The following is a 20,521-nucleotide window of genomic DNA, read 5'->3' as shown; positions in this document are numbered from 1 at the left end:
TAAAGAATTCCTGGTCTTGGCGCTGGGGAGATGGTTTAGTGGGCAAGAGTGGTTGTCCTGCAAGGCTGGGAACCTGTTCGAATCACCCGTTCTTCATCTAAAAAGGCCTGGCGTCGCTGTGCTTCCATCAGCTGGCAGGTAGAGGCAGGATCCGGAGCCCAACATCATTTTTGGCTACAGACCAAGTTCAATGCCAGACTTAGCTACACTAGTCCCCGCCTCAAACTCCCTGTCCCCTTCCCCAAAGGCCATTAAATCACAGGTCTGCAGAGGGTGGGGAATCCAGCCTTCTGGGAGGTCTGTGGCTAGAGTTGACAATGGTCCGCTTGTGCTTGCTCTCAGACCTCTGACTGTCTGGAGTGGGGATGTGGGTGGGAGACTGAAACACTGACTCGAATGGGAGATCCTGATTTAAGAGGGAGAACCAACACCCAAGTTAAGTAAGAAAACATTTATTTCGTCTCGTATGGGCAAAACAACTCGACTAAGCTCCTGGACACGAAGCCTCTCCGCCCAACCCAGTGGCAGCACTGATTCCTAGAAAGTGAAATAACACGGCTCCGATTACCTCAGGGCTCCGGCCGCATCGCCCACGGCTAACCCGTGGGGACCCCCATCTCCAGGCCTCGCCCACTCGAGCCCCACCCCGTGGCTCCTCCTTCGGGCTGCCGCTCAGGGTTTACCTCACACCCCCTCCAGCCCGCTGTGCCTGCAGGCCCTCCTCCTTCAGGCCCGCGGCAACCTCGCGGCTCCTGGGTTTCGCTCAGCGCCGCCTCCGCGGTGTCCGCAGGCCCCCGCGCGGCCCTAAGTCTCCTCCTCCTCCTCCGGGCATGCTCTCCCGTCGGCTCCGCCCTCAGCCTGCTCCTCCCCAGTGGCGTCCGGTCCGCCAGCCCCCGGGACCCCCCGCCCCGCTTCCAGCACCCGGCTAGTGGAAGCCGCGAGCTCCCGCCCCTCCGCCCCGCCAGCCCCTCCCCCGTCAGGCCCCGCCCCGGGCCCGCCCTCCTCTCCGCGCCGAAGCTCGGGACCTTTCCAAAGCCGGGCGCAGGGGTGCGCGGGCAGCCCACGCGTGGGGAGAGCGGGGCCCGCGCAGGGCGGCGCTGGCGATCGAGCGCTCGGGTGGCTCCGGTGGCGCGATCCGTCCGGGACGACGCCGACGAGACCCGGGCCGGAGCCGAGGCGGCGGGCAGGCCGCGTGCCGAGGCCTGTCCTTCCCTCCCCTCCCCGCGCGCGCCCGAGTGGTGGCGGCCGAGAGAAGGACTCGTGGCTGCGGGGCTCGCGCCTCTGTCAGTGCGGCGGGGCGCGCGAGCGGCGCAGGGCGCGGAGCCGAGGGGAGCCGAGGGGGCGGAAGCGGTGGCGACTGTCGCGCGTGTGCTCCCGCTCCTCACGCGGCGGCCGGGGCCGCCTCTCCCTCCCTCCCGCCCGCCCTCCGAGAGCGGCCGCGCCGTCGCCTTCCGCGCCTCGCGGCTCCCTCCAGACCTCAGCGCGGGTGAGTGGGGGCCGCGGGCCGCTCGGGAGGAGTGCGGGCGGGCGGGCGGGCGGGCGCTCCTTGTGCCTCTTCGCTCCTCAGCGCCTCAGGCGGGCCGTTGCCTATTTTTAGAAACTCTTTCGGCGGTGCCGGGAGTCCTGGAAGCCGGAGTAACTCTCGGCCCCCTCCCTCTGGGCTTCCCCTCCCAGGCCCGCCGCCCCGGGGCGTCTCGTCCTGGCCGCCTGGCGTCCGCGGCTTGCCTCTGGTCAGCAGGCCGGGCCGGGGCCAGGAGTTGGGGGTGGGCCGGAGCCCGCTCGGAAGTTGGAGTCTTTTGTGCTCGCGCCCCGCCCCGCCCGGCGAGGGGAGGAGGGGAGGGAGCGGAGGTTGCGCCCGGAGGCCTCGGGCGGGCTGGGGCCTGGCCCTGGCCCTGGCCTCGCTCGGGGACCCGGACTCTTCCGGCTTTCCGGCCCGGGCCAGGTCTTTGGGATCTCTTAAGCGCGCAGAACTGGTCCTTCCTCCCCCTCCCCACTGGTTTGAGAGCCTCGCTCGCCACCCTCGCCTGTCCTTTGGTCGTTGTCACCTGGGGCGCTGGAGGGGACGACCAGCCCTCGAACTGGGACTGGGTCCCACACTTTGCTCCAGTCCTCTTCGCGACCGAGCCTCAGTTTTTTCTGGGGTGAAATGGGGTCAAGAAGGGACACAGCCCCGCAGGGTGTGTGTTAGTGAATTCAGGGAGGGTGTTAGTACATGGCAGAATTACATGCCAACAGGTAACGTTCCATTAGACTGACCCAGGAACTTCGTGAATGTATCACCTCGTGTCCACAGCGGTCTTCCAGAGTTGTCCTTACTCAAAGGTGCAGAAATCTGGTTGCAGAGAAATGAAATAGCCATAGGAGTGCAAAGCTGTTAGTTACTGTTACTTATTTCTTGTTCAGAGGGCATTTTGATTTACCGTTAGGATTGACACCATGTAGTTAACTCCGGGTTCCTCCATGAGACATTGACCCATCTGCCACAGATAAAGTCCTCTGTTGTTGCTATCAGAACTCTGAGGGAAAGGTGATTAGGATGAATTTGTTTTGCTGGTGGTGTGGTTAGACGTTATTCAGAGATCTTAAATGAAGTTCTGAGCTTAAGGACCGCGAGTCCACCTTTTGCTTTATTGCACGTCTCCCTATTCCCCCAACCTCAAATCTTGTATGTTCTCCATGATCTTAGTTGGAAAGGTCAGGGGTGTAGGTAGCTCAAGGTAACTGCCTCAACTCCTTGCCTTCAAATACTGTTATTTTTCTTGGTTTCCCATTGAGGCCTAGAGGGGTTAAAGTGAACTAAAATGAACTTTGGCAATTGTTTTCTGTTGGCCGTGAGTTTGATATTGGTTGTGGGGATCATCTGGAAAATCAGACAGAGCCGGGTCTTGAAGCTCTCTTGTTTGCATTAGTTCTTCCCCGACTGGTAGGATTGCTGTGCTGCATCCTTAAGATTCTAGCTTTAAAGCTGGACAGTGGTAGTGCTGACCTTTAGTCCCAGCACTCAGGAGGCAGAGGCAGATGGATCTCTGAGTTCCAGGCCAGCCTGGTCTACAAAGCTACAAAGAGAAACCCTGTCTCAGAAAACAATAAATAAATAAATAAATAAGATTCTATATTTAGTAGTGATAGAATATAGGTCAATGGCTCAATAGATCACCCCTTCTTTGCTTTTAACTGATCCTTGAAAGGGGAAAAAGGTTATCTAAAGAAGACTACCTTGGTGATTACTAGAATTCCCAGTAGCCTTTCTTTCAGTCTAGTTTCCCCCCTCCCAATACGTTGTCATTTGTTGAATATGAACTACCTTTTCAGGCCTCAAGATCAGGAGTTTCAGGTTATTTGTCCTCTCAAAAGACCTTGTGTGGTCTCAGCCACTTTCTGTGCCCCATGTCTAAAGAGCAGGTATCTGTATTTTAAGTTAACACATTTGTTTTAGTTTCCTAATGGTTTAGGTACTCTTCTGTAAGTGTTGTGTTACTTGACTTCTAGTTTAGTGTGAACTAGTTTGCAGGCCTTTGTAGTGTCAGGCAGTAGAAACAGAATAGGACTTTGCTTTAGGATCACAGGATTTAACTGGTGTTGACTTGTACAAGGAGCTGAGCCATTCCTTGTGGCCCTTTGAGTCTGTTTCCTTATGTGTCAAGTCTCATAGGATGCTGTGGAGACAAGAAAATGATTGTGAAAATGCTTGTTGCAGTATTAATAGCTAACATCTATTAGTGATAGGTCTAAAGATTATTAGTGGACCATGTCATTTGATCCTTGCAACAATCTATGAACTAAGTATTATCCCTGCTTTACAGAAGAAACAGGCTTAAAGAAAGGCAACATCACTTGCCTAGGCCCATGTAATTGGCCAAGCTGGATTTACTCTGTAGACAGTAAAATTAGATCCTTTTAGAAACTGTGGTGTCATACATGTATGTGATATTTTAAACAGTTGGCATTGCAACAATTTTCCAGTGTGCAGTTCTATGGGAGTAAGTATATTTTACATTGTTGTACAGCTGACATCCCAAATTACCTTACCTTTCCCAACTGAAACTGTCTTGGTCAAAGATTTCTTGTTGAAGATTACTGGCAAACATCATTCTGTTTTCTACTGTAAATTTGACTACCCTAGAACCTTCATGGTGAAGTGACATAATTCAATCTTTGTCCTTCTGTGATTGCCAAAGCTAGCATTTTTTGCCTTCATTTCAGTGTTTGGTAAATACAGAACGATATACTAGTGTTGGACCCCAATTCTGGGGTCCTGATGGGAGAGCCAGTGGGAGAGCCCTGCGACACAAACACCAAGATGCAACAAGCAAGAGGTGTTTGTTGAATGAGTTCACTTGGTGTCAGTGATCTCAGGGAAAGCTGCACACACTCCCAAAGGGTTCAGGCTCTCTTTTTATAGAGAAAGACCACACTCCGCATACATGGGGCATAAGGTGATTGATTACAAAGTATGATCTCATGTTTGAGAGATCACCCAGGTATGACCTGTTCTTATTCAAAGGATAAACCATAGAATGACTTGGAAAGTCCCCAGACTGTCCGTTGGGCAGGAGTGACCCAGACAGGGCTGTTCATCTGGAATCATTTGTTCCAGGGTTGGGGGGCCTATTTCCTTGTTGTGGGCCAAGACCTATGAGAAACTTTTTTCATACTCTGGCTTTCTCTTGGCTGTAACTAGCCCCATTTAACAAGATCAGTCTAGCATATAACCATTAGCCCCATCACCATAGTAACTTTCTTGTTCTCATAATTTCTGTCTTTTCCTCCCATGTCAATGTCCATTCTTTATGATTTTCTATATTCCACTTGCAAGAATTATTCTTCTGCCCCTTTCCTACATCCTTGCTCTGCAAACTAAAATCTTTCACTAGTTCTCATCTGTGGCAGAGAATGATGTCCCTAAAGCAGGAATCTAGGCTTGGTTGTGTCTCTGGCAAAGCCCCCTTCTCCACACTACAGTTTAAGCTTTATTGCAGAAGCCAATTCTGGAATTATGCTAGCCCTGTGTTTTCAGAGGGAGACCTTCTACCCTTGAACTAGAACCCAGACTACTCCGTAGTCTCTGTGCATGCTTATTTGGCCATTCAGGGTTTGGTATACAGTAGTAGTGATCAGGAATAGCAGACTATGACAGCAGCTTGGATTAAATTTGTCAGCTGATTAGGTGGATTAATTACCTCAATGACAAGCTCCCCTTTTGTGTCCCTCTTTCCATAAAGGCACACAGAAAGGATTAGAATTTGGAGCCTAGAGTCTTAGGTGATTTTATGGATCCTCACTGCTGTAGGTGGTTGGGGTGGGGTTAGGGTTACATTGAGCCTTTCAAAATTCACTTTGGTTAATCTGTTTCTGTGTCTTGTATGAGATTTTTATATTTATGAAAGTTGGCTGGAATTTTGTCTGATAGTAATTTGGCAGGACATTGGACCTTATCTTGAAGTATGGGGGTGTCTATGACTTTGGGCATTTTGTGGATGCTATCTCTGGTAATTTTCTAGTGGAGTAGACTGAGCTAGAGCACTGGAGTGTTCCAGATATGGGGACTAGGACAATGAACATGGTTATGTTGTGCTCTAAATCTCATAACCCATATTGCCTATATACTAAAGTCAGTGTGTTGAATAGTATGTTTGATAAAGTGCCATTCCCCCCCCCCCTTTATAATGTGGTGCTTGAGATTAAACGTGGATTAGTCTTTATTTTATGTGTATGGGTGTTTGGTCTGCATATATGTCTGTGTACCATGTGTATGCATTGCCTAAGGAGGACAGAAGATGATGTCAGCTTCCCTATATTAACTGGAGTTTCAGATAGTTGTGAGCTGCCATGTGGGTGGTGGGAGTTGAACCCAGGTATTGGAAATTTTTTTCATTTACTGAATTAAAACAACTTTTTTTTTTTTTTTTTTTTTTTTTTTTTTTTGAGGAAGGATTTTACTATGTAGCTAAGGCTGTCTTAGAACTTGGTACTTCTTCTCCTCAGCTTGGAGTTACAAGAAGCATCACTGATGATGCCAGCCTGCATAAACTAGTTTTGAGGCATTTACTAAACATAATACTAGGCTTGAGGATTTGGGTACATTTAGTCATGCAAAGAAACAGGCATATGAGAAGTATTGTGACAAGGACAGGACCTTGAAAGCATTGAGGGATAAACGTCTAACCTAGCCTTGTTGTTGGGTCAAGAGGGCATCCTTGGAGAAGTTGGCTAGGCCTAAACATAAGCCAGGAAAATGAAATTTGGGGAGCCACAGTGACAGGAAAATTCAAGGCAGAAAGAACAGTAATTCTAGAGTTGGTAATAAAGTTATGAGACTTTTGTTTACTTACTGTATTAGGTACAGTTGTAGGCATTTAACATTTGTTAGCTTCTTCCTGAGAGGTAGCTAAAATTATTGCCATCCTGTAGGTGAGGAAAGCATCTTGGGAATTAAATGTATTTCTCAAGATTCTCAGGTTAAGTGTAAAGCCTCAGCTGAGTGGATGTGGTGATAACAGGACTGGCAAAGTAGGCAGAGTAGAAGTCAGCTCACAGAAAGGCACTGTTGACTCTGTGCAGGACATTGGACCTTATCTTGAAGTATGGGGGTGTCTATGACTTTGTGCATCTTGTGGATGCTATCTCTGGTAATTTTCTAGCGGAGTAGACTGAGAGCTAGAGCACTGTGAGTACAGTAAGCCAGGTGCAGTATCACTGGCCCAAGATTCTGGTGTTTCAGATGACAAAAACTGTAGATTATGTATACATGAAAAAAGGGGACCAAATAATAAGAAAAAGATTGTTGGAATGGAGAATATGGAAAGAAGCACATTCACATTTTAATCTGTCATATAGATTTTTTTTTTTTTTTTTTTTTGAGACAAAATTTCTCTGTTTAACAGCTCTGGCTGTCCTGGAATTCACTCTGTAGACCAGGCTGACCTGGAACTCAGAGAGCCACCTGCCTCTGTCTCCTGAGTTCTGGTATTACAGGCGTGCACCACCACTATCCAGTTAGATGAGGTTTTAAGTGGAAACCAAAACAGGGAATATAGAAAGGAAGGGTGAGAATTTATCTGCTTTCATTAATCTCTGTTATAGATACCAGTTCTGTATCAGACATTGGTGAAGGGAGATGGGGATTAGTATGACTTCAAAAATCTAATTTGGCCAAACAAGCAGTTCTCAACCTGTGGATCATGACTATCATAAATAGTATTTTCTAATAGTCTTAGGAACTGAGACACCACTCAGAAGCAAAATTAGTTAATGAAGTAGCAATAAAAATAATTTTATGGTTGGGGTCACCACAGTATGAGGAACTGTATTAAAGGGTCAAAGTATTAAAACGAAGGTTGAGAACCACTGGCCTAACTGTGTGATGCAAACACTAGTTTTGGAAAAGGAAATGTTGGTTGCTAGGCATGTAGATTCTATATAGCTGCAGAGAAAGACTGCTTTTATTAAGCCGGGATAATCTTATATTTTCTCTAGTCAACGTCTTGTAACACTCAGTGTGCTGCTCTACAAGTATTGTCACCTTAGCTAGGCACCAGAAAAACAAAAAATGAGTAAAGGAGCCCAAGGAGCTCTTCCATTTCTAGAAGAGCAACAGATCTTAGTGACTTCGATAATAGCAACTGGGTGTGGGAGAGGAGAGGATGGTGGGATTGAGCAGGACAGGACAGGATAGGACTGTATCAGGGACTGTTTTTATTAGGGATAGGAGTCTAGAGACCTGTTTTCCAGACTTTCTATTAGGTGGCAAATGTTCAGGTTTGTTCATCTGAATAACAAAGATCCCTTGTAGCAGTAACATTTTATGACTAAATAATTTAGACACTATATCTCCAGGAGAGGCACTTCCCTCCCAGAAATCTTAGGCAGTGTTAGGGGTTAGATAGGGGAGGAGATAGCAAGAGGGCTTTCACACGAGTGCTTTGTGTTAAGGAGAGAAAAGGAAAAAATTGAGATCTTTGTTCAGGGCGCAGTTCACAGATAGTTAGGGCAGAGAGAGTTGCAAATTGGATGATTAGCAGCCTGAGGATTATCTGGTCTGTTCCTTTGATCCTAAGAGTATTGGCTTCAACAGGCTGTTTTCGTTGACTGATTTTGTTTTCTTCATAAACTAATTCAGGAGGTTCCTGAGAGTCTATAAAGGCCCAAAGACTAGACATAGGAAATGGTGACAGAACAAGATTGGAGGTCCCTTCCTCTTTCCCCTTAGGTAAATACATAGGACTGTGCCCAGGTATCATTGTTAACTTTTCTCATTGTTTCCATGGCGCTTCCTTTTTCTTCCATGTTAAGTTTCTTGTCATTTTATAATTGGTTTTGTATTATATGTGTGCTGTACCTTCTGGGAAGAAAAAGAGGAAGGTGAGATGTGGTCCCTTTTTGTAGATTCTATTTCTTAGAAGAACACTTGAGCCAGGCAGATTCAGGAGGATCTCTGTGAGTCGAGGTCACTCTGGGTTCTGAGGATCTGACCATGTCATCAGGCTCTGCATTTTCAGGTACTTTGGCTAGTTGAGCCATCCAGCTGGCTTTGAACGAGACAACCCCCACCCCTCAACCAGTATTTCCTCTGTGTAGCCTTAGCTGTCCTGTAACTCATAACGATGTGCCTGCCTTTGTCTCCTGGATGCTGGGATTAAAGGTGTGTGCCACCACTGCCTGGCTTGGAATAAATTTCTACTATAGTTTTATGGAAGTGGTTTAGGAATTTTTCTCTGGAAGAAGGGTTTACCTAAAGCATTAAAAAATATCTCAAGAGTTAAATTCTGGGATCATCAAATTAACTTTTTACTTTATAAACAGATGGATATTGCTTTTTAAGAGTAGACAGATTGCTGAAAAAAAATATGAGGTTAATTTACCAAATCATGTGCTGAGTTCCATTATAATCTTGGAGCTGAAGTCCTGTGGGACAACCTTAGGAAACTAAGACCATATAGAACATTAAATTTAAATATGTGACAAACTATCTGAAAAATCACATAATGAAAGGAAAGTAGAAACAGTAGGAGTGGAAAATACTAGCTCCAAAACATTTTGTTGTTGTTTTTTTATTTTTGAGGTAGGGTCTCTATGCTCTGGCTGTCCTGGACCTCACTAGGCAGAGTGTGCTGGCTTCTAACTCACAGAGTTCCATCTGCCTCAGTCTCCTCAGTGCTGGGATTAAAAGTGTGTGCCACCATGCTTAGCTCCCAAACAAAGCATTTTTGCAGAGCTTTAGCTTTATGAGGTAGGTACCCCTATTTCAAGACACCTGGACCTTGAAATGACATCCTTAGAGAATAAGTAGTTCAGTTTGTCAAGCCAAGAATGATTGGTTTACTCCAAATATATATTCTCTTTTAGAGGGCCAAGTTTAGCAGCTCAATGTTTTTGGCCAGTTTTTCATCCTGTTTTTCATCCTGAAGACATTTATTTGGTATTTAGCTGTCTCCTGTTTATTAAAGATTTTAGTAAGCTTAGTTAAAGGTGATGTTTGCATAAATTTTCTTTTTCTGTTTGTCTAGTTTGCTTTGTAATTCTTTGTGCTAGTGAAAGCAAGCCCAGCAGTAGATTTAAAAGGGTCATTTTTGTAACTCATCGTTTTGTAGGTCTAGGTTTTCCTTGTGTTAGGTCTGATCATGCTATACTGAGAAGTCAAATGTTGCTTCTTCCCACAGACAGACCATTTTCAGGCTTTGGACCTCCGTTCTTCTGAGGAATGGTGCTGTCAGTATAAGTCAATATAATAAGGGCTGTGCATGAATCAGTGGAACACAAAAATAACTTTTCTTAAAACCTTAAAACCTCACCTTAAATTAATTTTTCACATCAATTAAAATAGCTCTTTTATAGTTAGGGTTGTAAATAGGGTTACTGTGTTACCTTGATGGTGTAATACAATGATCGTTTGGAAATCACAGCAGCCTATCTTCCATCCCTATGCTCATCTAGTCTTTGTAGCAATTTGTGTGCCTACTGTGTATTTTCCTAGTAAAGAACATAAAAACTAAGTAAGACATGATTTCTATCTGCAGTTATTTTTCAATACTGGGAGGGAAACAAGTAAAGAAATCGGTAGCTAGATGACTGACTGCTGGATAAAGAAATTTGCTGCTAAGCCTGATGACCTGTGTCTGATTCCTGGGATCCACTTGTGGTAAAGAGCTCCCTCCTGCAGATTATCCTTTGACCTCCACATGGGCATTATGGTGAGAACATTGTACACACACTCCCTAAATAAAATAAAATTAAAAACAATGGCAATTTGTATCCCATTCCTGTCTTTGCTTCTCTGGCCCAAATACTGGAGTTATAAGTTCATATTGGCATTAGCATCATTGGTGGATAATACTAGTATGAAAGGGGCTTTGGTTTTGGTTATTTGGCTTCTAATGTATTGATTTGTTTTTGTTATTTTCTTCCCTTCTCCTTTTCTTCTGCCTGTTACCCAGTTGTTGATCTTTCGTGTCGAATGTGTCCATATGTAATGTGTCTAGTTCCTAGCAACTAAAGTCAAGAGCATTAGCTTAGGGGAGAACACTAATCTTGTTGAAGGTCCAGCCATCCACCTAGCACCTTCTCTAACTTAGATCACTTCTTTGGCTGGCTTCTAGAAAGATTATCTTTCTTCTGAGTTTAAAATAACAAGACATAAGTTTCATACTGAATGAATTAATACTATGTGTGTGTGTGTGTGTGTGTGTGTGTGTGTCTGTTTTGCTTGCAGTAGTTATTTGGAATTTGATCAATTTGTAGTTTACTAACTGATTTTCAAAGCCCATCACTGTGACTGCCTTCTTTGACTGCTTTGCTGCTGGAGTCCTAAAAAATGGAAATAGAAATGGAAAGAACATGGAGGTTCCCTTTATCTTGAAAAACTCCTTTCTCTAAAGGGAGGAAAATTACTTAGGTTAGTGTATTGTGGTCATGATTTTTTCCAATAACCTAGCATTGCCTGAGGGGTTTAAAGGACTAAGTGGGTTCTTGAGATAGTTCAGTGTGTAACTGTACAAGCTTGGTATTCTAAATTGCTACCAATGTAAAGGTTTAAGGAGAGAACTAGAACTCTTTCTCTTCCCTGCCCACCTCTCCTCCAAGAGATAGCCTGGTGGTTAAGAACAGAGTTCTTCTAGAAGACCTGGTTTGAGTCCCACTACCCACATGTGGTTCACTACTGTCTAAATAATCCCGTTCCAGGGGATTCAGTGCCTTTTTCTGGCCTCTGGGCACCAGGCATGAAAGTGGTACACGAGCATGCAAGAAAAATATTCATAAGAAACAATAATAAATTAAAAAATAAATATTTAAAATATTTTTTTCAAAAAGATTAAAAAGTATGCCTTTGTCAACCCTTGAAGATTAGTGATAATGTTGAAGATAGTGGGCCAAACTAGAGACCATTGAGGCACTCTTTGGTCTTCAGTGATGTTATATTCTCTGTGGGTAGATAAAAACACATAATGAGGTAGGTAGTGTCTTGGACAGCGAAACTTGGGACAGGGGAAAACATTTTTTATTACTGAGCTTCATTTTCTCATTTATAAGGTGGGGTTAATATTCTATGTCTTGCTTTCCTTACCATGTAAGGGGGAAATTAGGTAATGTTACTAAAAGTACACAAGAAAGTAAAATGGTGAGGCATTTTAAAGTGAAGAATCCATTGAGTCATTTGTCAGAAGTAATGGGTAACTGGCCGGGGTTTCCATAGGAAGAGAAGTCTTTGGTTTGTAGTGGTGAGCAAGAGTATCTGAGCCAGTCTCTATAATCAAGAGAAATCACCTGAATGTCTAAGCTTGGTTGGTCTTATAGTATAAGGATAGTGAATGTTGTTTGAGATGCTCCTTGTTTCTAATATTCTGACTGACTCTGCTTATAATTGATTAAATGCCAGTATTTCTATTTCCGGACTCTATTCCCCAGACTCTATCCAGACGCAACATGCAAATACTTTTTCTCAGTTAAAGTAAATCCTTTCTTTCCTTCTACTTTTATAGCTTCAGTCCATTACCCAGGAAGCCAGGGCAGGAACCTGAAGGCAGGAACTGATACAGAGGTCACAGAGGAACCTACCGCCTTGCTCCCATAGCTTGCTCAGCCTGATTTCTCTGCTTTTTAGTTCCAGGACTGCTAGGACTACACAAAAAGAAACCCTGTCTCAACAAACCAAATATATAATGTTTTGTGTATGACTGTTTTGCTTGCGTGTATATGTATGTATATGCGTGTATATGTATGCATGGAGATCAGGAGAGAGTGAAAGACTTGCAGATGGTTATGGACCACTGTGTGGGTGTTGGGAACTTAACACAGATCCTCTGCAAAAATAACAAGTGCTTTTAACTGCTGAGCCATCTCTCCAGCCCCAGGCCTGCTTTCTTTTCTGTCTAAGACCACCTGCACAAGAGTTTCATCACCCCAGTGAGCTGGGCCTTCCCGCATCTATCATTAATCCAGATAATGCCCTACAGACTGCCTATAGGTCAGCTTGTGAGGCTATTTTCTCAGCCAAAATTCCATCTTCCCATGTATGTAGAGGATTTGTTTTTTTTTTTTTTTTAAAGTAGAGGAGGAAAGGAAATAGTGAGACTTTAAAGATTCCAGTCTTGACTTACCTATCGCTTGTGTATTTGCTCAGGGAAAAATGACCATTTCTTTGTTAGCTTTTATCCTGCCAATGGAACCTTGCTGGGTGTTTATTCTCTGTAGTTTTACCAAATCACTTTGAAGGCTAGCATGAACATAGATCATGTCTTAGAGCCTTTCTTCTTTGTTCTATGAGCAAATATTAGAAAATGTACCTTATATTACCTGGTTGGGAGAAATAGATGGTCCTGGCTGTTCCCCAATGTTAAACATTAGTCAGCTTTTGAGTTTGTGTCTACAGGGCATTTGTTTAAAAAATCTGGGGGTGTTGGATCTTCCAGTAGAGACATTCACCAGAGGGCTATTAGTTAGGTACCTGGCCAATTCGAATACTTATTCGAGTAAAAGAGCTGGCCTGGGTTCTGAATTTGCCTTCATTTTAATAGCTACAGTGAATTGTGGGCCTGTTTTGTAATTATATGTGGTACCATGTATTTGTGTTAGTAGAGCTGATATTCAAAGCTATGTGCTAAGCCCTTTAAAAATCTTTTTAGTTCTACCTCAGCCTTAAGAGGTGGATTTGTTGAGTTCTATAAACCTCTGTGTGTGTGTCTCTGTGTGTGTGTGTGTGTGTGTGTGTGTGTGTGTGGTTTTCTGTGACCATAAATATAGCTAGGGAAACCTGGTAAATAAAAAACAAATGTTTTTCTAGCAATAAACCTTCCTGGGATTGAGTTACTATTTCATGGGTAGCTAATCTTCTCTTGCTGGGCAAAGGTGTTTTTGCTTTTGTGGAAATACTGAAGGAATCCAGAGGCATAATGGAGTGCCATCCTGCTGCAAGGGGTAGCAAACATTTAGGTGGGACTGCTGACTCCAAATGGCATCTCATGAGGACAGTTGTAATTTGTTCCTCTCTCACCTCCCTACTGCCTTTATGATCTCTGCCCTCCTTTTCTCAAAGTCCTCACTTCTTCTCTCCCTGTCCCTGTCTCTTTCCCCCACTTCCCCTTTCCAGTTCCAACCCCCCCCACAGTCTGTATAAGATAAAATGTGGTTATTTGAGTCTCACTTATCCAAATATAATGATCTTCAGTTGTAGCCATTTTTACTGCAAATGTCATGATTTTCCTTTCTTTTGTGGCTGAATAAAATTCTATTGTGTGGCCAGGTGGTGGTGGTGCACACCTTTAATTCTAGCACTTGGGAGGCAGAGGCAGGACTATGTGAGTGAGTTTGAGGCCAGCCTGATCTACAAAGTGAGTTCCAGAACAGCCAGGACTGTTACAAAGAGAAACCCTGTCTCGAAAAACCAAAACAAGACAAATAAATTTTAAAAAATTCCATTGTGTGTATGTAGCACATTTTCTTTATCCATCTATCAATAGCTAGGCTGGTTCCATTTCCTGGCTATTTTTAGTAGTGCAGCAATAAACATGGATGCTGAAGTATTTTTGTAGATGTTATGTTAACTTAGAGTCTTTTGGTTATATATCTAAGAGTGGTATAGCTTGGCCACATGGTGGGTCTATTTTTAATTTTTTTCCACCCCAATGGAACCTCTATGCTGACTTTTGCATGGTGGTTACACCAGTTTACATTTTCACAAGCAGGCCCATATTTCCCCAAATCCTCCTCACTTGTTACCTTTTTTCTCTGATAGCTAAGAAGAGTTACTACTTTTTCACATATTTATTGGCCTTTTGTATTTGAGAACTTTATTTAATTCATTGGCTTATTTATTGACTAGATGGGTTTTTTTGTATTTAATTTTTGCAGTTCTTATATATTCTAGGTATATTTTTGTTTAATATATAGTTGGCAGACTTCCCATTGTAGGCTGTTGCTTCACTCTGATGGTTATTTGTTTTGCAGAAACTTTAAAGATTTCATTTGTCAAATATTATTGGAACCTTTCAGGAAGTCATTTTCTCTGCCCGTATCTTGAAGTCAATCTGTTTTTTTAGAGCAGGAATTTTCGTGTGTGTGTGTGTGTGTGTGTGTGTGTGTGTGTGTCTGTGTGTCTGTGTGTGTGTGTGTGTGTCTGTCTGTGTGTCTGTGTGTGTGTGTCTGTGTGTCTGTGTGTCTGTGTCTATGGGGGATCCATTGGAGCTGGAGTTATATAGATGCTGGGATAGAGAGTAGCAGGGGCTGGAGTCTGATATGAACCATAAACAGTTGCAGTTATAGGAGGGCTCATTAAACCCTTCACCAGGGCTTCCTGTCTTGTGATTCTTTACCTTGCCTGTGTATATTTTCACATGGCTTTTTTGGGGGCCCTGTGACTGTTTCTTTAGGAAATCTTCTGTAGCATTACCCTAGCATGGAAGAAGTCTTGAATTCACAACTTTATAATTTTTATATTCCCTCCTGCTGCTTCCATATGGGTAAGCTCTTTTAGACAGTAATGAATTTGTCCTCAAGTTTGTGAGAGCCACACTTACTACTTGTCTCATTGATACCCGAGCTGTGTAACAGTTGCTCTTTTTGTTTTTCTTCCTCTTAGTGGATTCATTTTGTTATCTGTTTGGCTTCTAATTTGCTTTATTGCCAAGGATAACCCTGAACTTTTAATTTTTCTTGCCTTTACTCAGTGCTAGGCTAGGATTAAGGTGTGGTGTGTCTGCCTCTTTAACATTAAAGAGACCAACTAGGTATCGTGCTGTTAAATCTTCTGGGCCTAAAAGAGGTCTCTGTTTTACAAGGAACCTTCTGTTGCCACTATTGGTTAGTCAGTTTGTGTTCTAACCTGTCATAGGACTTGACAAAAATAGCAAATTAGCCAAGGCTTAGTAGGCCTTATCTTTGTTAAAGTTGAATTTCCTATCCCTAATGTTTACAAACTGGGCATGTGTAGTGGTGGGTAGTTAATACTTAGTTCTTTTTCTCATAGCTGCAATTAGTAGCAGCTCCTATTTGTAAAAAGTAGATATCTTTTGAGCAAGAGACTTCTTGAAGTTATTGTAACATGGTCATTGTAGGATGTGGAATAAGAGACAAAGAGGCTATCAATATGTGTGTGTAACTCCAAAGATATATAGCCAAGTTCTTAAGATGCTAGTTTCTCAGATTAAGGCACATGATTGATTGCTTGTGGTAAGTATGTACATCACAACATACCGCAAGTGTCAATGCATTTGGATTTCTTTTGCACTTTAGAACTAGCAATTTTTAAAGTTCTTTTTTGAAACAGTCTCTCTGCATAGTCCTTGCTATCCTGGAAATGAATAGGCTGGCCTTGCACTCACAGAGATCCACTTTTCTCTGCCTCTTGGGTATTGGTATTAAAGGCATGCACCATTATGCCCAGCCAAAGTTTGCTCTTAATATAAATCACACAGAAAAGGATTTGTGTGTGTGTTGCTGTGAATCTGACTTAAGGCCTGATCATGCTAGGCAAGTACTTTACCACAGAACCAAACAAACCCCTACCCCATCCCTAAATCAAATGAATGGATAATAAATTGGTATGCATTTTTAAAAAGTGTGTGTGTGTGTGTGTGTGTGTGTGTGTGTGTGTATGCACACGTGTGCCTTGTGAGGTTGCATGCATGGTATAGGTTTGTGTGGAAACAGTCAGTTTCCTTTTACTGTGTGTAACAAGGAGGCGTGGTAACAAACAACCTAGTCACTGAGCTGCCATGAGCCTTAGAAAGATGTGGGTTTTTTGTTTTAAGGTTAAGTGAGAAGATACCAAAGAAACAATAGTGGATCTAATTTTACTAGATCTTGACAATTACAAGAATTGTTGGACATTTTTTAAAGAACAGTCTATATAGCTCTAGTTAGCTTGGAATTCCCGGTGTAGATCAAGGTTGGCTTTGAACTCACAGAGATCCCCTCCAGTGTCTGTTTCCTGAATATTGGAATTAAAGGTGTTTTTCACCATGATGCCTAGTTTTAAAAAGCATGATCTAATTTTGAATGTTGGCAACTAATCTGGAATTTTAAAAACAAATTTGTATGGCTCAAAGATACCTGTTTTAGTGACCTATAAAATATATTACTGGTCTGGAAGGAATTAGACTTGGACATGGCTAAATAGGTAATGGTGTCAGAAATGGCAGGCAATCACTGGAATCCTTGGCCAGAAGCCTGGCTCTGGTTTGAGCACTTGCCCCCACAAAGAGAAAAATGACATAAAACGTGTAAAAGTGAAAAAAGTTACAGTTTTGTCCCAAACTGGAGACAAAGCCATACTCAATTTGTCTGTTAAAATTTATAGAAAAGATAAAGCCAGGAAACAGGCTGTGTGTAGATGTGTGGTTCTCATTGAGTTGAAGTGGGACAGGTGTCAGTCACTAGAGTTCTAATTCTATTTGGTTCTTGTTTAAGCTACTCAGGGCTTCCAAGCAGGCTGTCTCTGCTGTCAGCATGATGTTCTTAGGGAGCTGGGGTGAGAAAGGCAATTAACAGTCTTTTCTTTTTATTTTGAATGAGTTCTATTGCAGAATGAAGCTAAGAGACTTGATAGGTTAGAACAAATTGTTATATTAAACATCACCCTCTTGTTGCAGGCTATCCTCCTTTCTTGTACATGAACTGATACTTCTGCCTAAGCCCCTCATGCAGTAGTGTCTTACACACTCCTTACACTGAGGTGCAACTACTCTGTTCCTTGAGTTTGTCTATATTTCTGGCAGACTTTAAAAACAATTTTTTCCCCTGAGACAGGATCTCACTTTGTAGCCATCACTGGCCTGGACTTGGCAGACATTTTAATTTAAAAAGTAGGGCTTTGTTTGTTTCTTGTTTTGTTTTTTTGTTTGTTTTTTTTTGAGACAGGTTTGTGTAACAGCCTCTGGCTGTCCTGGAACTCACTTTGTAGACCAGGCTGACCTCAAACTCACTGATCCACCTGCCTGGCCAAAACTAGTTCTTAAAAGAAATGCCTACTGTCAGCTTAGTGGATCGCATGCCATTTATTTAGTAGATTGTGAGCTATTTGTGACAGATCTTTTGGAAATAAGGTAGAGGAAAAGGAAGGTTGGGTTAGAACAGCAGTTCTCAACCTGTAGGTTGTGACCCCTTGGAAATCCGCTTCAACAGGAGTGCCATATCAGATATTTGCATTCATAACTAGCAAAATTATAGTTAGGAAGTAGCGACAAAAATAATTTTATTGTTGGGGGTCAACACAACATGAGGTGTTAGGGTCGAATAGTTAGGAAGGTTGAGAACCACTGCACTATGTAGATCAAGCTGACCTTGAACTCATTTATATGCCTGTACTTCCCAAGCCACCACAGCTGACTGCTTTATGAGTAATTTAGTTTGGGGTTTTTTTTTTTTTTTTTTTTTTTTTTTTTTTTTTAAATCTCACTAGAGTAGTCTCCAATGGGCAGGGCATTTCGGGACATTCAATTGAGGCTGTCTAGAGCCTGACCTGTCAGAGTGTTGCCGTGGTTCCTAATTAGAAATGGATCTATATGGGCTTGTAGCCAGAGCTGGGGAGACTCTTACTATCAAATGGATCTGGTTATAATTGTTAGCACCATGGTTCTGAAAGTGTAGTTCTCTCCTGGGATCAATAGCAGGCAGGCAGCGCTGCCCTGAACAAACTGTGAAAAGGTTGGTGAACTTGTGTCCTTTAATTTTCCTCACCTAATAGAATCATGCTAACTCTTATTTATACTTAGTAAATGTTAAATAGTACAGTAAGCTCTTTCGCACGTTTATATCTTCTAAGTTACCAGAGTCGGTTAGGAAAGGAAATGGAAGCCGAGAGAAGTCAAATCAAAAAGACTTGACTGTTTTGTTTGTTTTTTTTTGTTTTTTTTTACAGTCCAGGCCTTTTTTTCTTTTTGTACATTAGGCCATGAATTCATATGGGATGGGCTCCAGCAGCTCAGGCTCCTTCCCATTTGCCCTCACAAAGTGTGCTTCTCTGGTGGAGCAGGCTGGTGCTTGAGCTGAACCCAGGTGCCCTTCTCCTTGGCTTCCTTTTTCTTCTGGTCGTTCTCCTTCACCCGCTGCAGGAAGCTGTCCCTGCTCTTAGAGTGCTTGACATGCTCAATCCGCACATTAATCCTCTTGCCCTTAACTTGCTTGTTTACAATGATGCCCACGGCATGCTGAGTGACATTGTAGACTCTTCCTGTCTTGCCAGGGTAACACTTGTGGGGCATTCCTTTTTGAACAGTGCCCATTCCCTTGATGTCTACAATATCACCCTTCTTGTAGATTTGCATATACGTGGCCTAGAGAACATGTAGCGAGTGCCCTCCTCTTTCCCTTGGTGTTTGTCATTTTGGCGAGTTACTGGAAGATGGCTGTCGTGGCCAAAAGGGACTTGACTATTGTTACGTAGCATATTGTCTGTAGTGATGACCAATATTTGAGACACATTTGTAATTCTAGCTACTCAAAAAAATTTTTTTAACCACGGCCTACCTTACCCTTATATATACTCAACTGAAAATCAGGTCCTGTTCTTGTAGCCCTTCAAAGACTGGAGGAAATTTCTTTTAAAATCAGTGGTAATATAGTTATTGGGGGGAGGTCTGCTTGCTTTTGCTTTCTCTTCTTTTCAAGGTCTAAGGAATGAACAGGCTCTAATGGGAGAGATCAGTCATTTGGGATCAATGGAGGGTCATTCAGGGTGATACCCAATTGAAGGAGAAAAGGACTCTGGATATTTGTAGGCATTGAGAACCTGAAGGCATGGCATGTTCAGCTACCTGTGTTGTGTCAGACCCTGTTCCTGAGTGTTGCTCTATGCATTAAGACTTTTGCTAGTCACAATCTAGCTTCATTTAGGGAAGGATACCAACCACTGTAGATGGTGTGCTCTTTAATAGGATCGGGTGTAAGGATGAAAATGGGTTTTCCTGGAGAACCTAAATCATTTGTGCTTTTTTTTTTTTTTTTTTTTTTTTTTGAGATAATCTTATGTAGTTCAGGCTGGCTCCAAACTCTCAGTCCTCTTACTCTACCTCCCAAGTGCTGGGATGACAAGAGTATGCCACGTGTTTTGTTTTAGGATTTACATTTTATGAGCATTGGTGTTTTGCATGTGTGTCTGTGTGAGGGAATCAGATTCTCTGGAACTAGAATTAGAGTTGTTAGCTGTCGCGTGGCTATAGGGAATTGAATGAGAATCCTCTGGAAGAGCTGCCAGTCTCTTATTGTTGAGCTGTCTTTCCAGCCCCATGGCTCTTGTTCGTTCTCTCTGTCTCTCTCTCTCTGCCCTTTTCTCGCCCCCCCCTTCTCTTTTTCCTTTAATTTTTAGAAGTCTCCATGTAGACCAGGTTGACCTTGAACTCATAGATCTGCCTGTCTCTGCTTCCTGAGTGCTGGGATTTAAAGGTGTGTGAGCCATGCCAGGCTTTACTTGTGATTTGAAGGAAAAGTAAAGAGTTAGGTAGGGAAGGAATCAGCACAAAACAAAAACACAAAGTTATATTCAGGAACCCAGGGTAAAGGAGTGGACATTAGAGTAGTTCTTAACATAGCAAATCAGATTGAGCCCTTGCCCCTTGCTCCATTTCAGCTGTAGCCATTGGATGACAGTGATATGGGACTATAGGTGGTGGGAGAGTTAGATTTATAAGCAGGTACTACTTGAAATTTCTAGAGTTCTGTAGAGGGACAGCAGAAGGAAAAATGAAAACCAGCAATCTTTTAGACCAAGCCTGCCAGAGGTGCTGAATTCTTGGCAGTGATTTGAAAATTCTGGCCTGGGCAAATTGGTTGTTTTTTTTTCTGGCACAATTCCATTATCTCCATATAGTCCACCCCTCCTCTCTGTGCTTTTTAAAAAAGAAATTAATGGAACCTGTTCAAAATACTTCTGAAATGAAATTACATTTTTAACTCTAATTACCCTAATTAAAACTTGACAGCCGTAATCCTGAAATGACAGATATAGTAAGTACCCCAGGCCTGTGACAGGCTCACTTACCCAGATGAAATGTCATTCTGTTTTGAGCTTAGAAAAATCCTTTTATTTTTCTCA

At 43.0% G+C, this 20,521-nt stretch overlaps 1 protein-coding gene across 2 annotated transcripts in view; it reads left to right on the top strand.

The window, feature by feature from the left end:
- The first annotated feature begins 1,360 nt into the window (after positions 1-1,360).
- Raly (RALY heterogeneous nuclear ribonucleoprotein) overlaps positions 1,361-20,521 on the top strand; it is an 82,860-nt gene continuing 63,699 nt past the window's right edge. Inside the window, exon 1 of one of the 2 annotated variants that reach the window (XM_051192624.1) lies at positions 1,361-1,486. The gene's annotated coding sequence lies outside the window, so the exon portion shown is untranslated. The remainder of the gene's footprint in view (positions 1,487-20,521) is intronic. The other variant, XM_051192632.1, reaches the window with a different exon arrangement.

Source organism: Phodopus roborovskii, unplaced genomic scaffold (genome assembly GCF_943737965.1).
Source record: "Phodopus roborovskii unplaced genomic scaffold, PHOROB, whole genome shotgun sequence".
Taxonomy (NCBI): domain Eukaryota; kingdom Metazoa; phylum Chordata; class Mammalia; order Rodentia; family Cricetidae; genus Phodopus; species Phodopus roborovskii.
Note: the sequence above shows the minus strand (reverse complement) of the source record. Positions and strands in the feature narration are given on the sequence as shown.